Source organism: Podarcis muralis, chromosome 3 (assembly GCF_964188315.1).
Source record: "Podarcis muralis chromosome 3, rPodMur119.hap1.1, whole genome shotgun sequence".
Classification (NCBI taxonomy): domain Eukaryota; kingdom Metazoa; phylum Chordata; class Lepidosauria; order Squamata; family Lacertidae; genus Podarcis; species Podarcis muralis.
In genome coordinates this window covers 2,857,276-2,871,004 of record NC_135657.1, presented here as the reverse complement: position 1 = coordinate 2,871,004, position 13,729 = coordinate 2,857,276, and positions in this window count along the sequence as shown.

Genomic DNA, 13,729 nt, shown 5'->3' with positions numbered 1-13,729 from the left:
CTTAATTTGCCTACCCATGATATAAACAAACAAACAAACAAACAAACAAACAAACAAACAAACAAACAAACAATACATTCAAGCAGTGTAACAGATTGAGGTTGAATCCTGACAAGACAGAAGTACTGTTTTTGGGGGACAGGAGGCAGGCAGGTGTGGAAGATTCCTTGGTCCTGAATGGGGTAACTGTGCCCCTGAAGAACCAGGTGCGCAGCCTGGGAGTCATTTTGGACTCACAGCTGTCCATGGAGGCACAGGTCAAATCTGTATCCAGGGCAGCTGTTTACCAGCTCCATCTGGTACGTAGGCTGAGACCCTATCTGCCTGCGGACTGCCTCGCCAGAGTGGTGCATGCTCTGGTTACCTCCTGCTTGGACTACTGCAATGCACTCTACGTGGGGCTACCTTTGAAGGTGACTCGGAAACTACAACTAATCCAGAATGCGGCAGCTAGACTGGTGACTGGGAGCGGTCACCGAGACCACATAACACCGGTCTTGAAAGACCTACACTGGCTCCCAGTACATTTCCAAACACGATTCAAAGTGTTGGTGCTGACCTTCAAAGCCCTAAACGGCCTTGGTCCAGTATATCTAAAGGAGCGTCTCCAACCCCATCGTTCTACCCGGACACTGAGGTCCAGCACCGAGGGCCTTCTGGCGGTTCCCTCACTGCGAGAAGCCAAGTTACAGGGGACCAGGCAGAAGGCCTTCTCGGTAGTGGCACCTTCCCTGTGGAACACCCTCCCACCAGATGTCAAAGAGAACAACTACCAGGCTTTTAGAAGACATCTGAAGGCAGCCCTGTTTCGGGAAGCTTTTAATGTTTGATGTATTATAGTATTTTAATATTCCTTTGGAAGCTGCCCAGAGTGGCTGGGGAAGCCCAGCCAGATGGGCGGGGTATAAATAATAAATTATTATTATTATTATTATTATTATTATTATTATTATTATTATTATTATTATTATTTATATCTGACTACTGAAGCAGAGTTTCTGTTTTTCTCTTTGCACCCTGCTCTGATCTCTCTCTCTCTCTCTCTCTCTCTCTCTCTCTCTCTCTCTCACACACACACACACACACACACACACACACACACCCCATATCTCAGTCTGCACCGCTCTTAACAGGCACACAAAACCTCTGGTATTTCTGGCTCATGATAATCTTCCATTACCTACAAGTGGTTAGGTCAACATGTTTTCCTTGTATAATGAAATCCATTACCATCACCTTTCGCTTAAACCCTAGAATTGCCACTCGGTCTCCTTTCAAGGAAACTCATTTCTTTGGACGGGAACCCACGCAGGAGATACATTTGCCGGGTCATCATTTGGGCTTCAAAATGGATTTGACCTCTTGCTTTGCATCTCCTCCTCCTCCTCCACTCCTGCCCCCTCCCCAGCTTTTATCCTCCCCGCCATTAGGCTGACGAAATTTCATTGCGATCATGGGAAACAAACGAGGCAAAGGGGCCGGAGAGGCTCTTAGCCCCCCTCCACCAGTCGGCTCCTATTTTTAATTAAAAGTTCACAATGCTCCTTTGCCTTCAAGGCCCTTCTCCTGCACTCTGTGGACCTGGCCCTCCACTCCAGTTAGATTTAGCCAGCAAATCTAACTCTTGAGTGAGGCAGAAATGGATATTTCTCCTTCCTTCCATTATGCTCTAAGTTGTTTGGGTAGCGTTCGGCGGGGAAGGAAAATAAATGAAATCGATGTAATTGAGTGGCCGATTTTGGCCAATAATGGCCCTCTGAGAATTTTAATCAAATGGAAAAGTCCTCCAGAAAGGTCAAGGACCATAAGTTGTTTTCCCCTCAATGCCTCACCTTTTCACTTAATGGCCCAGCGTCTCACTTAATTGCCATGGAGACGGGCTGCTCAGATCAAAAACAAACAGGCTCCGCAAAGCTCAGGCAAGCCTCTAGTCCTCATGGGGGCAGAGAGTCCCCTGACCCCCAGGATCCCAGAGCCCCTCTGAAATATCAGCAGAGCCCCTCCCAGGTTGTGTTTGTTGGAAGGGGCCATAGCTCTGTGGTCATAACTCAATGGTCTCCCTTCTCTCAGTCCTGCACAGGAGAGGGCCTTCTCAGTATTGTTGTTGTTGAGTTGTTTAGTCGTGTTCGCCTCTTTGTGACCGCCTGGACCAGAGCACGCCAGGCCCTCCTGTCTTCCACTGCCTCCCGCAGTTTGGTCAAACTCATGCTGGTAGCTTCGAGAACACCGTCCCACCATCTCGTCCTGTCGTCCCCTTCTCCTTGCGCCCTCCATCTTTCCCAACATCAGGGTCTTTTCCAGGGAGTCTTCTCTTCTCATGAGGTGGCCAAAGTCTTGGAGCCTCAGCTTCAGGATCTGTCCTTCCAGTGAGCACTCAGGGCTGATTTCCTTCAGAATGGATCGGTTTGATCTTCTTGCAGTCCATGGGACTCTCAAGAGTCTCCTCCAGCACCAGAATTCAAAAGCATCAATTCTTTGGCGATCAGCCTTCTTTATGGTCCAGCTCTCACTTCGTCCCACCAACTTTGGAATTCCCTCCTAGGAGAAGTTAGACTGGTTCTCTCCTTGTTATACTGCTGCCAGCAGGTGAAGTCCTTTTTGTTCCAATGGGCTTGGGGGAACTGACTGCTTTTAATGAAAGAGCTGGTGCCACACGATTTTTATTGTAACAATCTGTATTTTTTAATGGAGGAGGAGGAGGAGGAGGAGGAGGAGAAGGAGAAGGAGAAGGAGAAGGAGAAGGAGAAGGAGAAGGAGAAGGAGAAGAAGAAGAAGAAGAAGAAGAAGAAGAAGAAGAAGAAGAAGAAGATGATGAAGGGCCTGCTGGATCAGGCCAATGGCCCATCTGGTCCAGCATCCTGTTCTCACACTGTAAGGTCATGTCCCATCTTTGAAGGAATCACTGCCCAGTGGAAGGACCTCACTCTGGAGAGTAGACCCAGCCTCAGGCAGGGAGATTCAGTGGGGTAACTTGCAATGGAAGGGCTGAGGAGCAGAGGTTTTGCCACTGAGCTTCTTGGCAGTGCCGGATTTACGTATAATCTAAACAAGCTCCAGCTTAGGGCCCCACTCTCTTGGGGACCCCCCAAAAAAATTTAAAGGGAAAAAACCTGGTTGTACATTTCCAAAATATAAGATAAAAGGAACAAATAAAATAAAACCTACATACAGCAACAGTCTTTTGTGTTGTGTAGGCGCCTATGATGTAAGTCATGGTCCCTGCCTGCTAGCCTGCTCCCTAAAATATCACTAGTTTGCTCATTTCTATATACAGTGGTACCTCAGGTTACATACGCTTCAGGTTACAGACGCTTCAGGTTACAGACTCCGCTAACCCAGAAATAGTGCTTCAGGTTAAGAACTTTGCTTCAGGATGAGAACAAAAATCGTGCTCCAGCGGCGTGGCAGCAGCAGCATGCCCCATTAGCTAAAGTGGTGCTTCAGGTTAAGAACAGTTTCAGGTTAAGAACAGACCTCCGGAACGAATTAAGTACTTAACCCAAGGTACCACTGTATATTCAACACACAAAAACAGTGACAATTTGTTGTTGTCAAAGGACAGCTGGACATATAAACGGCCCCATTGCCTTCAGTAGCTTAGGGCCTCATCCAGCCTCAATCCGGCCCTGCTCCTTGGCCATGTTAAAGGGCAAGGAGAGGATGGGAACTGGAGCCCACCTTAAATTTGGGGATGGGACACTTGGAGTGCCGGCATCCTTCTGCAACAGGGTGCTTTCCTGATGCTTCGAACTACAACTCCCAACGGTCCCCACCAGTTGTCAGAAACATCTGGAGGGCCCAATGCTGGGGAAGGTTGGAGTGTGTGTGTGTGTGTGTGTGTGTGTGTGTGTGTGTGTGTGTAGACTTGTGTCCCAGAGCAGAGTCCCTGCATCCGCCAGCTCAGACCGGAGTCATTTGGTACTCTAAGCTCATTAAGGCTTGTTTCGTTGATGTTTGGTCCTGGAAGAAAGAGAAAGGCTAAAAAGTTTGTCGTCCGGTGACCTTTTCATTGCTGTTTCAACTTTAGACTCCTTTCAGAGCATTTGCATAAACTCCCTTCATCTTTAATGTCAACAGGTGCTCTTTTTGCGAACCAGAGAGAGAGAGAGAGAGAAAGTAAGATGCTGTGTAGCGTGGCGATGGAATAGACAGAGACTGCAACAAGCGCCGTGGGAAACAACAAACAAAAAACTCCCGCATTTTAATGCTGCAGCTCATTCGGGTCTGAGTCAGCGCCTGTTGACGTCACCTTGAGTTACTTTCATGCTCTCACATACTTTTGTTTTGTGATGGTCTGATGGCTGGGGGCAAAGCAGAGAACCAGATCCGATTACTAAAACGTTAAAATATAAACATCCATTATTCAATTAAAGAATCCAGTTCAAGCAGCGCAGAGGAGACATGACAGCCATCTTCTGGGCTGTCTCATGAAGCCAGCTTGTTTACTCCTGCTCTGGAGGGTGGGACTCGAACCCATGGCTTCAGGTTGCAAGAAAGGAGATTCCGACTAAACGTCAGGAAGAGCTTTCTGACACAAAGAGCTGTTTGACAGTGGAATGGACTCCTATGAGAGGTGGTAGACTCTGCTTCCTTGAAGGTTTTTAAGCAGATGTTGGTCGTCTGACAGGGATGCTTTACCTGAGATTCCTGCATTTCAGCAGGTTGGACTAGATCAGCCTTCCTCAACCTGTGGGTCCCCAGATGTTCATAGAATCATAGAGTTGGAATAGACCACAAGGGCCATCGAGTCCAACCCCCTGCCAAGCAGGAAACACCATCAGAGCACTCCTGACATATGGTTGTCAAGCCTCTGCTTAAAGACCTCCAAAGAAGGAGACTCCACCACACTCCTTGGCAGCAAATCCCACTGTCGAACTGCTCTTACTGTCAGGAAGTTCTTCCTAATGTTTAGGTGGAATCTTCTTTCTTGTTGTTGAACTACAACTCCCATCACCCCTAGCTAGCAAGGCCAGAGCTCAGGGGTGATGGGAGTTGTAGTCCAACAACATCTGGGGACCCACAGGTTGAGAACCGCTGGACTAGATGATAAAGTTGCCCGCCAGCGATGAGGAGCTGGCAGCAGACTGAACAGTCCCAGCCCACAATGGCAAGATGCATCTCTGTGTATCTGGGGTGCCGAATCTTTTTTCAAAGAGGGCCAGATTTGATGAAGTGAACATGAGTGAGGGCCGTCCAAAGTTGTTGAACTTTTTTAAGGATTGAAGTTGTTGAGTTTTTCTTAGGGTTTTACCCCAGGAAACGAACTGCCACACAGCCAGATGGGCGGGATATAAATAATAAATTATTATTATTATTATTATTATTATTATTATTATTATTATTATTATTATTAGCACTGCGAGACTCAGAGGGTGGAAAGGTCCTCAAGCCACACTGGTTGGCTTCCAACAGAATATTAAAATACAATAGTCTATTAAACATTAAAAGCTTCCCTAAACAGGGCTGCCTTCAGATGTCTTCGAAAAGTCTGATCGTTGTTTTTCTCTGCCTGGTTCCCTGTAAGCTCACTTCTCGCAGGGAGGGAACTGCCAGAAGGCCCTCGGCGCTGGATCTCAGTGTCCAGGCTGGACAATGGGGGTGGAGATGCTCCTTCAGGTCTACTGGGCTGAGGGCGTTTAAGGATTTAAAGGTCAGCACCAACTTGGAGCAAATTCTGAAATTCCCTCTTCCTGCTGTTTCAAATCTCACAACCCTAGGAGAATGTATGTAGCACCCAGTTTTAGTATATCTTTATTTGGAAGGGACCCTAAAGGTCATCCAGTCCAACCCCCTGCAATGCAGAAATCTCGGCTAAAGCATCCATGACAAGATGACCATCCAACCTCTGCTTAATAACCTCCAAGGAAGGAGAGTCCACAGCCTCCTGAGAGAGTCCATTCCACCATCAAACAGCTCTTACTGTCAGAAAGTTCTTCCTGATGATCAATTTCTTACAAATGTGAAACGGGTTTTATGTGGCTGCTGGAACAGCTGGTTTGAGGGAGCATAGGGCTCCATGATCACTGCAGATGGTGATAGCTGCCACGAAATTAAAAGATGCCTGCTTCTTGGGAGAAAAGCAATGACAAACCTAGACAGCATCTTAAAAGCAGAGACATCACCTTGCCAACAAAGGTCCGTATAGTTAAAGCTATGGTTTTCTCAGTAGTGATGTATGGAAGTGAGAGCTGGACCATAAAGAAGGCTGATCGCCGAAGAATGGATGCTTTTGAATTATGGTGGTGGAGGAGACTCTTGAGAGTCCCATGGACTGCAAGAGGATCCAACCTCTCCATTCTGAAGGAAATCAGCCCTGAGTGCTCCCTGGAAGGACAGATCCTGAAGCTGAGGCTCCAAGACTCTGGCCACCTCATAAGAAGAGAAGACTCCCTGGAAAAGACCCTGATGCTGGGAAAGATGGAGGGCACAAGGAGAAGGGGACGACGGAGGACGAGATGGTTGGACAGTGTTCTAGAAGCTACCAGCATGAGTCTGACCAAACTGTGGGAGGCAGTGGAAGACAGGAGTGCCTGGCGTGCTCTGGTCCAGGGGGTCACGAAGAGTCGGACACGACTAAATGACTAAACAACAACAACAAGGTGGAGCAAACCAATTTTGTTGGTAAAGCAGTCTTAAATTGTTCGGTGCTTTATATCCTAAGCGTAACACCTCGAACTTTGCTCTGTAGCAAATTGGCAACCGGTGCAGCTTGGATTCAGCCACAGCCGTCACCCACCCCTCCAGCTCAAAGGTTGACGCTGGCAGGCAGGTTTGGGTGTCAGAGTCAAAGCTCCTGTGTTGCTATAGCAGGTATATTATGATTTGCAGGGGAGGGAATGAGTCACCCGTGAAATCGTTGGCCTTTGGGAGAAAGGCAGCACGAATCTGAAGGATGCAACCTCACACCGCCAGGTAGACGAGCTCCACACTCAGGTGCGAATGCGATGCCTGTAATTCAACTCCAGCAGGTGCAAAATGAATGGCCAAAGGGAAGGGGAGACGGGATGGAAAACAGGTTGGTTGTTATCCGTCTGTCTAGAGAGAGAATGGAAATCGGATGTGTGTACTATTGTAGACATGGGAGCCAACTCCTAGGGGCTGAGGTCCCTTCCTCCCCCCAAAAAAAATTAAAATTGAGGGTTGATGGGCATTGCCATTCAAATAGTGTGTGCCGTTTACCTGCCCGCTCAACGTTTTATTACTCACACACACACAAACCCTGATTGTAGATGCAAGTCTGGCAACATGGAAAGCCAACAGGGAGCCTCAAGCGATTCATTTGCACACTTCCATTTGAGAGCCAGACTAGGACCTGGGTTCAAATCCCCACTCAGCAATGAAACTCAGTGTGTGTGACCTTGGGCCAGACGCTGCCTCTTTCAGCCTCGCCTGCCTCACAGGGTTGCCATGGGGATTAAATGAGGAGTGGGAGGACGGACCATGCAAGCCATCTTGAGCTCCTTGGAGAAGAGGGTGGTATATAAAGGTTGGATGCCCCTCTGTCATGGTTGTTTCGGTCAAGATTCCTGCATTGAAGGGGGTTGGACTAGATGACCCCTGAGGGTCCCTCTACAATTCTATGGCTCTGTGAATCTATGAAATGCTCTTGTGCTCCAGTGCTGCTTATGGGTTTCCCATGGAAGGCATCTGAACGGCCACTGTGGGGTCTGCCCCCTTGCTTCTTAGCACCCCTCTAGGTCACGCCTCTGCCCCACGGGGGGTGTTGCCACCCAATTTGGAACCCACAGGAGTAGGTCCTCATCTACCTGGATGTGAAATAATCTTGCCCATCTGGCTGGGCCTCCCCAGCCACTCTGGGCGGCTTCCAAAAAAATATTAAAATACTGTAATACATCAAACATTAAAAGATTCCCTAAATGGGGCTGCCTTCAGATGTCTGCTAAAAGTCTGGTGGTGGTTGTTCTCTTTGACATCTGGTGGGAGGGCATTCCACAGGGCGGGCGCCACTACCGAGAAGGCCCTTTGCCTGGTTCCCTGTAACCTCACTTCTCGCAGGGAGGGAACTGCCAGAAGGCCCTTGGAACTGGACCTCAGTGTCCAGGTAAAATGATGGGGGTGGAGACGCTCCTTCAGATATACTGGACTGAGGCCGTTTAGGGCTCAGCACCAATACTTTGAATTGTGCTCGGAAACGTACTGGGAGCCAATGTAGGTCTTTCAAGACCGGCGTTATGTGGTCTCGGCGGCCGATCCCAGTCACCAGTCTAGCTGCCACGTTCTGGATTAGTTGCAGTTTCTGGGTCACCTTCCAAGGTAGCCCCACGTAGAGCGCATTGCAGTAATCCAAGCGGGAGATAACCAGAGCATGCACCATTCTGGCGAGGTAGTCCGCAGGCAGGTAGGGTCTCAGCCTATGTACAAGATGGAGCTGGTAGACAGCTGCCCTGGACACAGATTTGACCTGTGCCTCCATGGCAGCTCTGAGTCCAAAATGTCTTCCAGGCTGCGCACCTGGTCCTTCAGGGGCACAGTTACCCCATTCAGGACCAGGGAATCCTCCACACCTGCCCGCCTCCGTCCCCTGTGGGTTGTGCTGCTTCGTTATCACTGCATTGCAACAGGAAAATATATTTTGCACTTTGTATGTGCGTTGCCTTCCAGATCACACCGCAACAGGGGATGATGCTGGAGAAAGCTACTGGCTGAGCAGCGAAGAAGCCGCAAACCATCTCCAGAGGAGGTCGGAGTTTTAAAGCTTTCTGGCGAACCGTTTTCGAAAACCCTTTTGGCGCTCGGTTACATCTGCAACAATCTGACGTCACAGGAGTGATGTAACCAGTAACTCTGTTGAGGGCGGGTGGAACCACATCTCTCTCGATTGGAAATACTCTAGCAAGATATTTTTGAGATAAAATATTGCACTTCATGTTTCCCCCTGGGTTCAGTTGGCTGCAAACTCTGGGTGGCATTCCCCCCCCCCCCCCTTTGCAGTTTGGCTCACTCTCTTGAGTCACCCGCAGTGAACGCTTCGTAAAACAAGAGGAATGAGAGGCCCTGCTTCTTAATCTCAGAGGTAGAGGTGGCATGCTGCATTTAATCCATGAAGCGGGCGTTCACTCTAAACATGCTCAGAGGCACTGTTAGTTGCTGCCCATTCGCACGTTGCAGAGATGATCTGTGGGTTGACCGCCTCTCCGGTATGCCCCACACAGAGCCTCAAGGTCCATAAATAGCAACACCCTAGAGGTCCCGGGCCCTAAGGAAGTCAGATTAGCCTCAACCAGAGGCAGGGCCTTTTCAACACTGGCCCCGGCCTGGTGGAACGCTCTGCCTCATGAGACCAGGGCCCTGCAGGATCTGATTTCTTTCCACTGGGCCTGTAAGACAGAGTTGTTCCGCCTGGCCTTTGGCTTGGAGCCAATTTGATTCCCTCCCCCTCCCCCTCTTTCTTTTTTCTTTTTCCTTTCTCCTCTTGTGATGAGGCTGCATTTTAATATTTTAATGTTTCAATATTTTAATGTTGTATTTTAATCTTGTTTTTCAGTTGTATTCATTCAACTTGTTTTTATTATTGCTTGTTAGCCGCCCTGAGCCCGGCCTTGGCTTTGGAGGGCGGGGTATAAATAAAAATTATTATTATTATTATTATTATTATTATTATTATTATCATCCCTTGATCTGCGGGACCTCGTGGCGCACGAATTCCCATGCATCTGGGACCGATAATCTGTCTGGAAACGGCATGTGGAAATGCTAGCTTTGAGAGCCATGTTTTCTTCAACTGCCCTCCTTTCGCTTTGAACAAGATGTTCCCGTTAGTCCCTGCTTTGCCTCGATCTCCCGGGGGTTGAGGCAGAGCCTTTGAGGTCAACAGGACCTCATTTCTGAAACCCAAGACAACGCAAAGAGCCTCGCTCCATCCCTGTGCCTTGAATCAGCTTGGGAGAGTCTTGTGATTAAAGCTGCCTCTCAAGTGCCTTGTTTGCCTGGCTTGCGGCTGGCAGAGGAATGATATATATTTTTTTATTTTAAAAAACACACACCCTACTCTCCTTTTATTGTGCTTATGGGATAGCCGCGCACAGCCTCTCCCGGGCAAGGGGAACCTTCACCCCCCTGCCCAGGAGAGGCTGCGCACGGCTAAGGCTCCCCCAAGAGCCACGCTCCCTTTAAAGAGTGTGTGGCGTGTGTGTGCGACTCTTGGGGGCTTTTCCCTGAGGAAGTAGAAGGGGCTGCCCTTCTCCCTCCTCGGGGAAAAGCCCCCAAGAGCCGCACACACGCTCCACGCGTCTCTTTAAAGGGAGCACTGAGCAGAGCCTCCCGCCTGCATTCGCTCCATAAGACGCACACACATTTCCCCTTACTTTTTAGGAGAGGAAAAGTACGTCTTATAGAGCGAAAAATACGGTATATCCTAACAGGCAGAAACTTCCGGGGCTTTGGGGAGAAGGTGCCAGCCTAGTTCCCCTAGTCCAGTGAGGGCACGTCAGCCCAGAATCCAAGGTGTGTTTGTGTAAGATTAGGGCTTGCGTGCGGAGCTCTGGTGGACTCTGGCGATCAGGGCAAATGCCATCCATCAGGGGGGAGGAAAACCAAAGAGTAGAGATGGAGCCTTTGTGACCAAGCCAGGGAGAGCGATAACCGAAACGAAGGGTGAGACTTTGCCTGCCGTTGTGCTCTCTCTCAAACCTTCGGAGTGGAAGGGACCAGATGGTGAGAAGGGAGGATGAGATCATGAGATGACAAAGTGGTGGGATGGTAGGGAAGGTGGAGGGGAGGAGACCAGCAATTGCCCCCTCCTGGGACCGTCAATATTGTTTTGAAACGAGACAGCAGCGCTCCATCTCTGCGCCTCGACTCCAAATGTGTCCATCATCATCTTATGTCAATTGATTTGCTGCAATTCCAGGCTCCAAAGCGACTTGATGCTGATGGAAGAGGCTTTGGAAGGGAAATTCAAGGGAAGGTTGGAGTCTCTGATTGGGCCCATCAAGCCCTTCTGAATCGCCTCTCTGTCAAAGGAAAGGGTGTCCCAGGATCCTTCTGGCTGCTAAAATATGAGCCAGATAATGCTCCTAATGGACATTGCCTCTGGCATGAACTCCCCAAGGGAGAACCGTCTATATGTAGAGATCACAAAGCCAGTTATGGCCAGCATTGTCGTTTTATTTTTAAATCCCACCTTATCCCAAAGGGTTTTTATTTTATTTTTAATGTGGGAGGGGATGAAAACTGGCCCAATCCATCCAAAACAAAGCATTTTTATGCGCCAATTTGGTTTGCAGGAGAGTTAAGCCTGCGCTGAACTCTTTCCCGCTGAAATCTCAATGCAAGGAGCAGGAGAGGCAAAAACACAACACTAAAACCACAGTTGAAATGGATATAAATTCACTGTACTCTTTTTGGCCCCTGCTAAACGACAAACCTACCTGGATATTTAGAAAGTTGATTCAAGTTTTCGTCTGCTTTTAGCACATCATCATTTTGACCTAGTGAAATTAACTGTTGTTGAGTTTTCTTACCGATAATTCTATGGTTAAATCAGTCTTTCCCAGCCTGGTGCTCTCCAGATGTTTTGGATCATAGAAGTGTAGAGTTGAGAGGGATCCCAAAGGGTCATCTAGTCCAACCCCCCTGCAATGCAGGAATCTCAGCTAAAGCATCCATGGCAGATGGCCACCCAACCTCTGCTCTGAAACCTCCATTGAAGGAGAACCCAACACCTCCTGAGAGAGACCGTTCAAATGTCAAGCAGCTCCAGCTGGCAAAAAGTTCTTTCTGGCATTTAGTCACAATCTCCATAACACATTTGTTAAAAATGTTGGCATCTGTTCACCCAGATACTGCCACCTATTGCTGTGAAAATGGAGCCTTCTTTTAAGAGTCATGGTGATACTTGACTCTGTGGACGTTCCTATACAGTGGCACCTTGGTTCTCAAATGCTTTGGTACTCAAACAACTTGGAACCCAACTTGGAAGTGCTTCAATTTGCAAACTTTTTTCAGAAGCTGAACGTGCTCCATTTTGAGTGTTACACTTCCAATTTGAGTGCTTCTGTTTTGAGTGTTACACTGAGGTCTGTCTGTTTTTGCTATTTATTTTGCATTTATGTTTTCGTGGCTTTCTGTTTTTGTGACTGTGCGGAACCTAGTTCACCTACTGATTGGCTGATTGATTGTGAGACTGCAGTACATTGATTATTACTTACATTTTAAGGATCAATGGTCTCGTTAGGCAGTAAAATTCATATTAATTGCCGTTTTAGGGGTTGTTTTCAAAAGTCTGGAACGGATTAATCAATTTTGTACTACTTTGTATGGGAAAGCACACCTTGGTTTTGGAATGCTTTGGTTTTGGAACAGACTTCCAGAACGGATTAAGTTTGAGAACCAAAATACCGCTGTATTTTGCTGATTGCAGGGGTTTATTTGACTTTGCTCCGCTTTGAAAAAACTCCCCAGAAAGCATCAAAAGCAGCAATGTGCCAATCAGAGATCCAAAACAACCTTTGAAAGGCATTCTGCCTCTGACTTTTTAAAAGCATGCTTGAAGCATGCTTGTTGTTTTTTAAAAAAAGCAAACAGAGGGATCCAGTTGCATACCAAAAATTTATTTATTTTTTCAAATAATATTTATTATTTTCAGTAAATAAGCATAATAAGCATAATACAAAAGAATTAACAGTAACAAAAATAAACAAAAGATAAAACAAAAAAAAGATAGGAAAAAGGAAAAAAATAAGAACATACAATACAGCATAATGCCACTTAATTAATTACAATTAAGTACCATCCATCTTCATAAACATAGTATTTGTTTATGAAGTATCCATCCATAGTATCCATCTTCATAAACATAGTATCTTCATAAACATAGTATAGATCTGGTCCTAACCAATGTTGATGACCTGGTTAGTGGGGTAGAAGTGGAAGGATCATTAGGCGCGAGTGATCATGCTCTTCTGAAGTTTACTATACAGCGGAAAGGAGCAGCCAAGCATACTAGGACTCAATTTCTCGACTTTAAGAAAGCCGACTTCATAAAGCTTAGGGAAGTGCTGGGTGAGATCCCATGGACAGTAATACTAAAAGGAAAGGGAGTTCAAGATGGCTGGGAGTTTGTTAAGAGGGAGATAGTAAAAGCACAACTTCAGGCAATACCAATGAGACGGAAACATGGAAGGTGCCTAAAGAAGCCAGGGTGGCTATCTAAAGAACTTTTAACTGAGTTAAGATTAAAAAAGGATGTGTACAAAAAATGGAAAAGGGGGGAAACCACCAAAGAGGAATTCAAACAAATAGCCAGCACGTGTAGACACAAAGTCAGAAAAGCTAAAGCACAAAATGAACTCAGGCTTGCTAGAGAGGTTAAAAGCAACAAAAAAGGCTTTTATGGGTATGTTCGTAGCAAAAGGAAGAACAAAGAAACCGTGGGGTCACTCAGAGGAGAAGATGGTGAAATGCAAACAGGGGACACAGAAAGGGCTGAACTCCTCAATGCCTTCTTTGCCTCAGTCTTCTCCGATAAAGAAAACAATGCCCGACCTGAAGAATTTGGAGCAAATGATTCAGCAGAGGAAACACAGCCCAGAATAACTAAGGAGATAGTACAAGAATACTTGGCTAGTCTAGATGTATTCAAGTCTCCAGGGCCAGATGAACTGCATCCAAGAGTATTAAAAGAACTGGCAGATGTGATTTCAGAACCACTGGCAGTCATCTTTGAGAATTCCTGGAGAACAGGCGAAGTCCCGGCAGACTGGAGGAG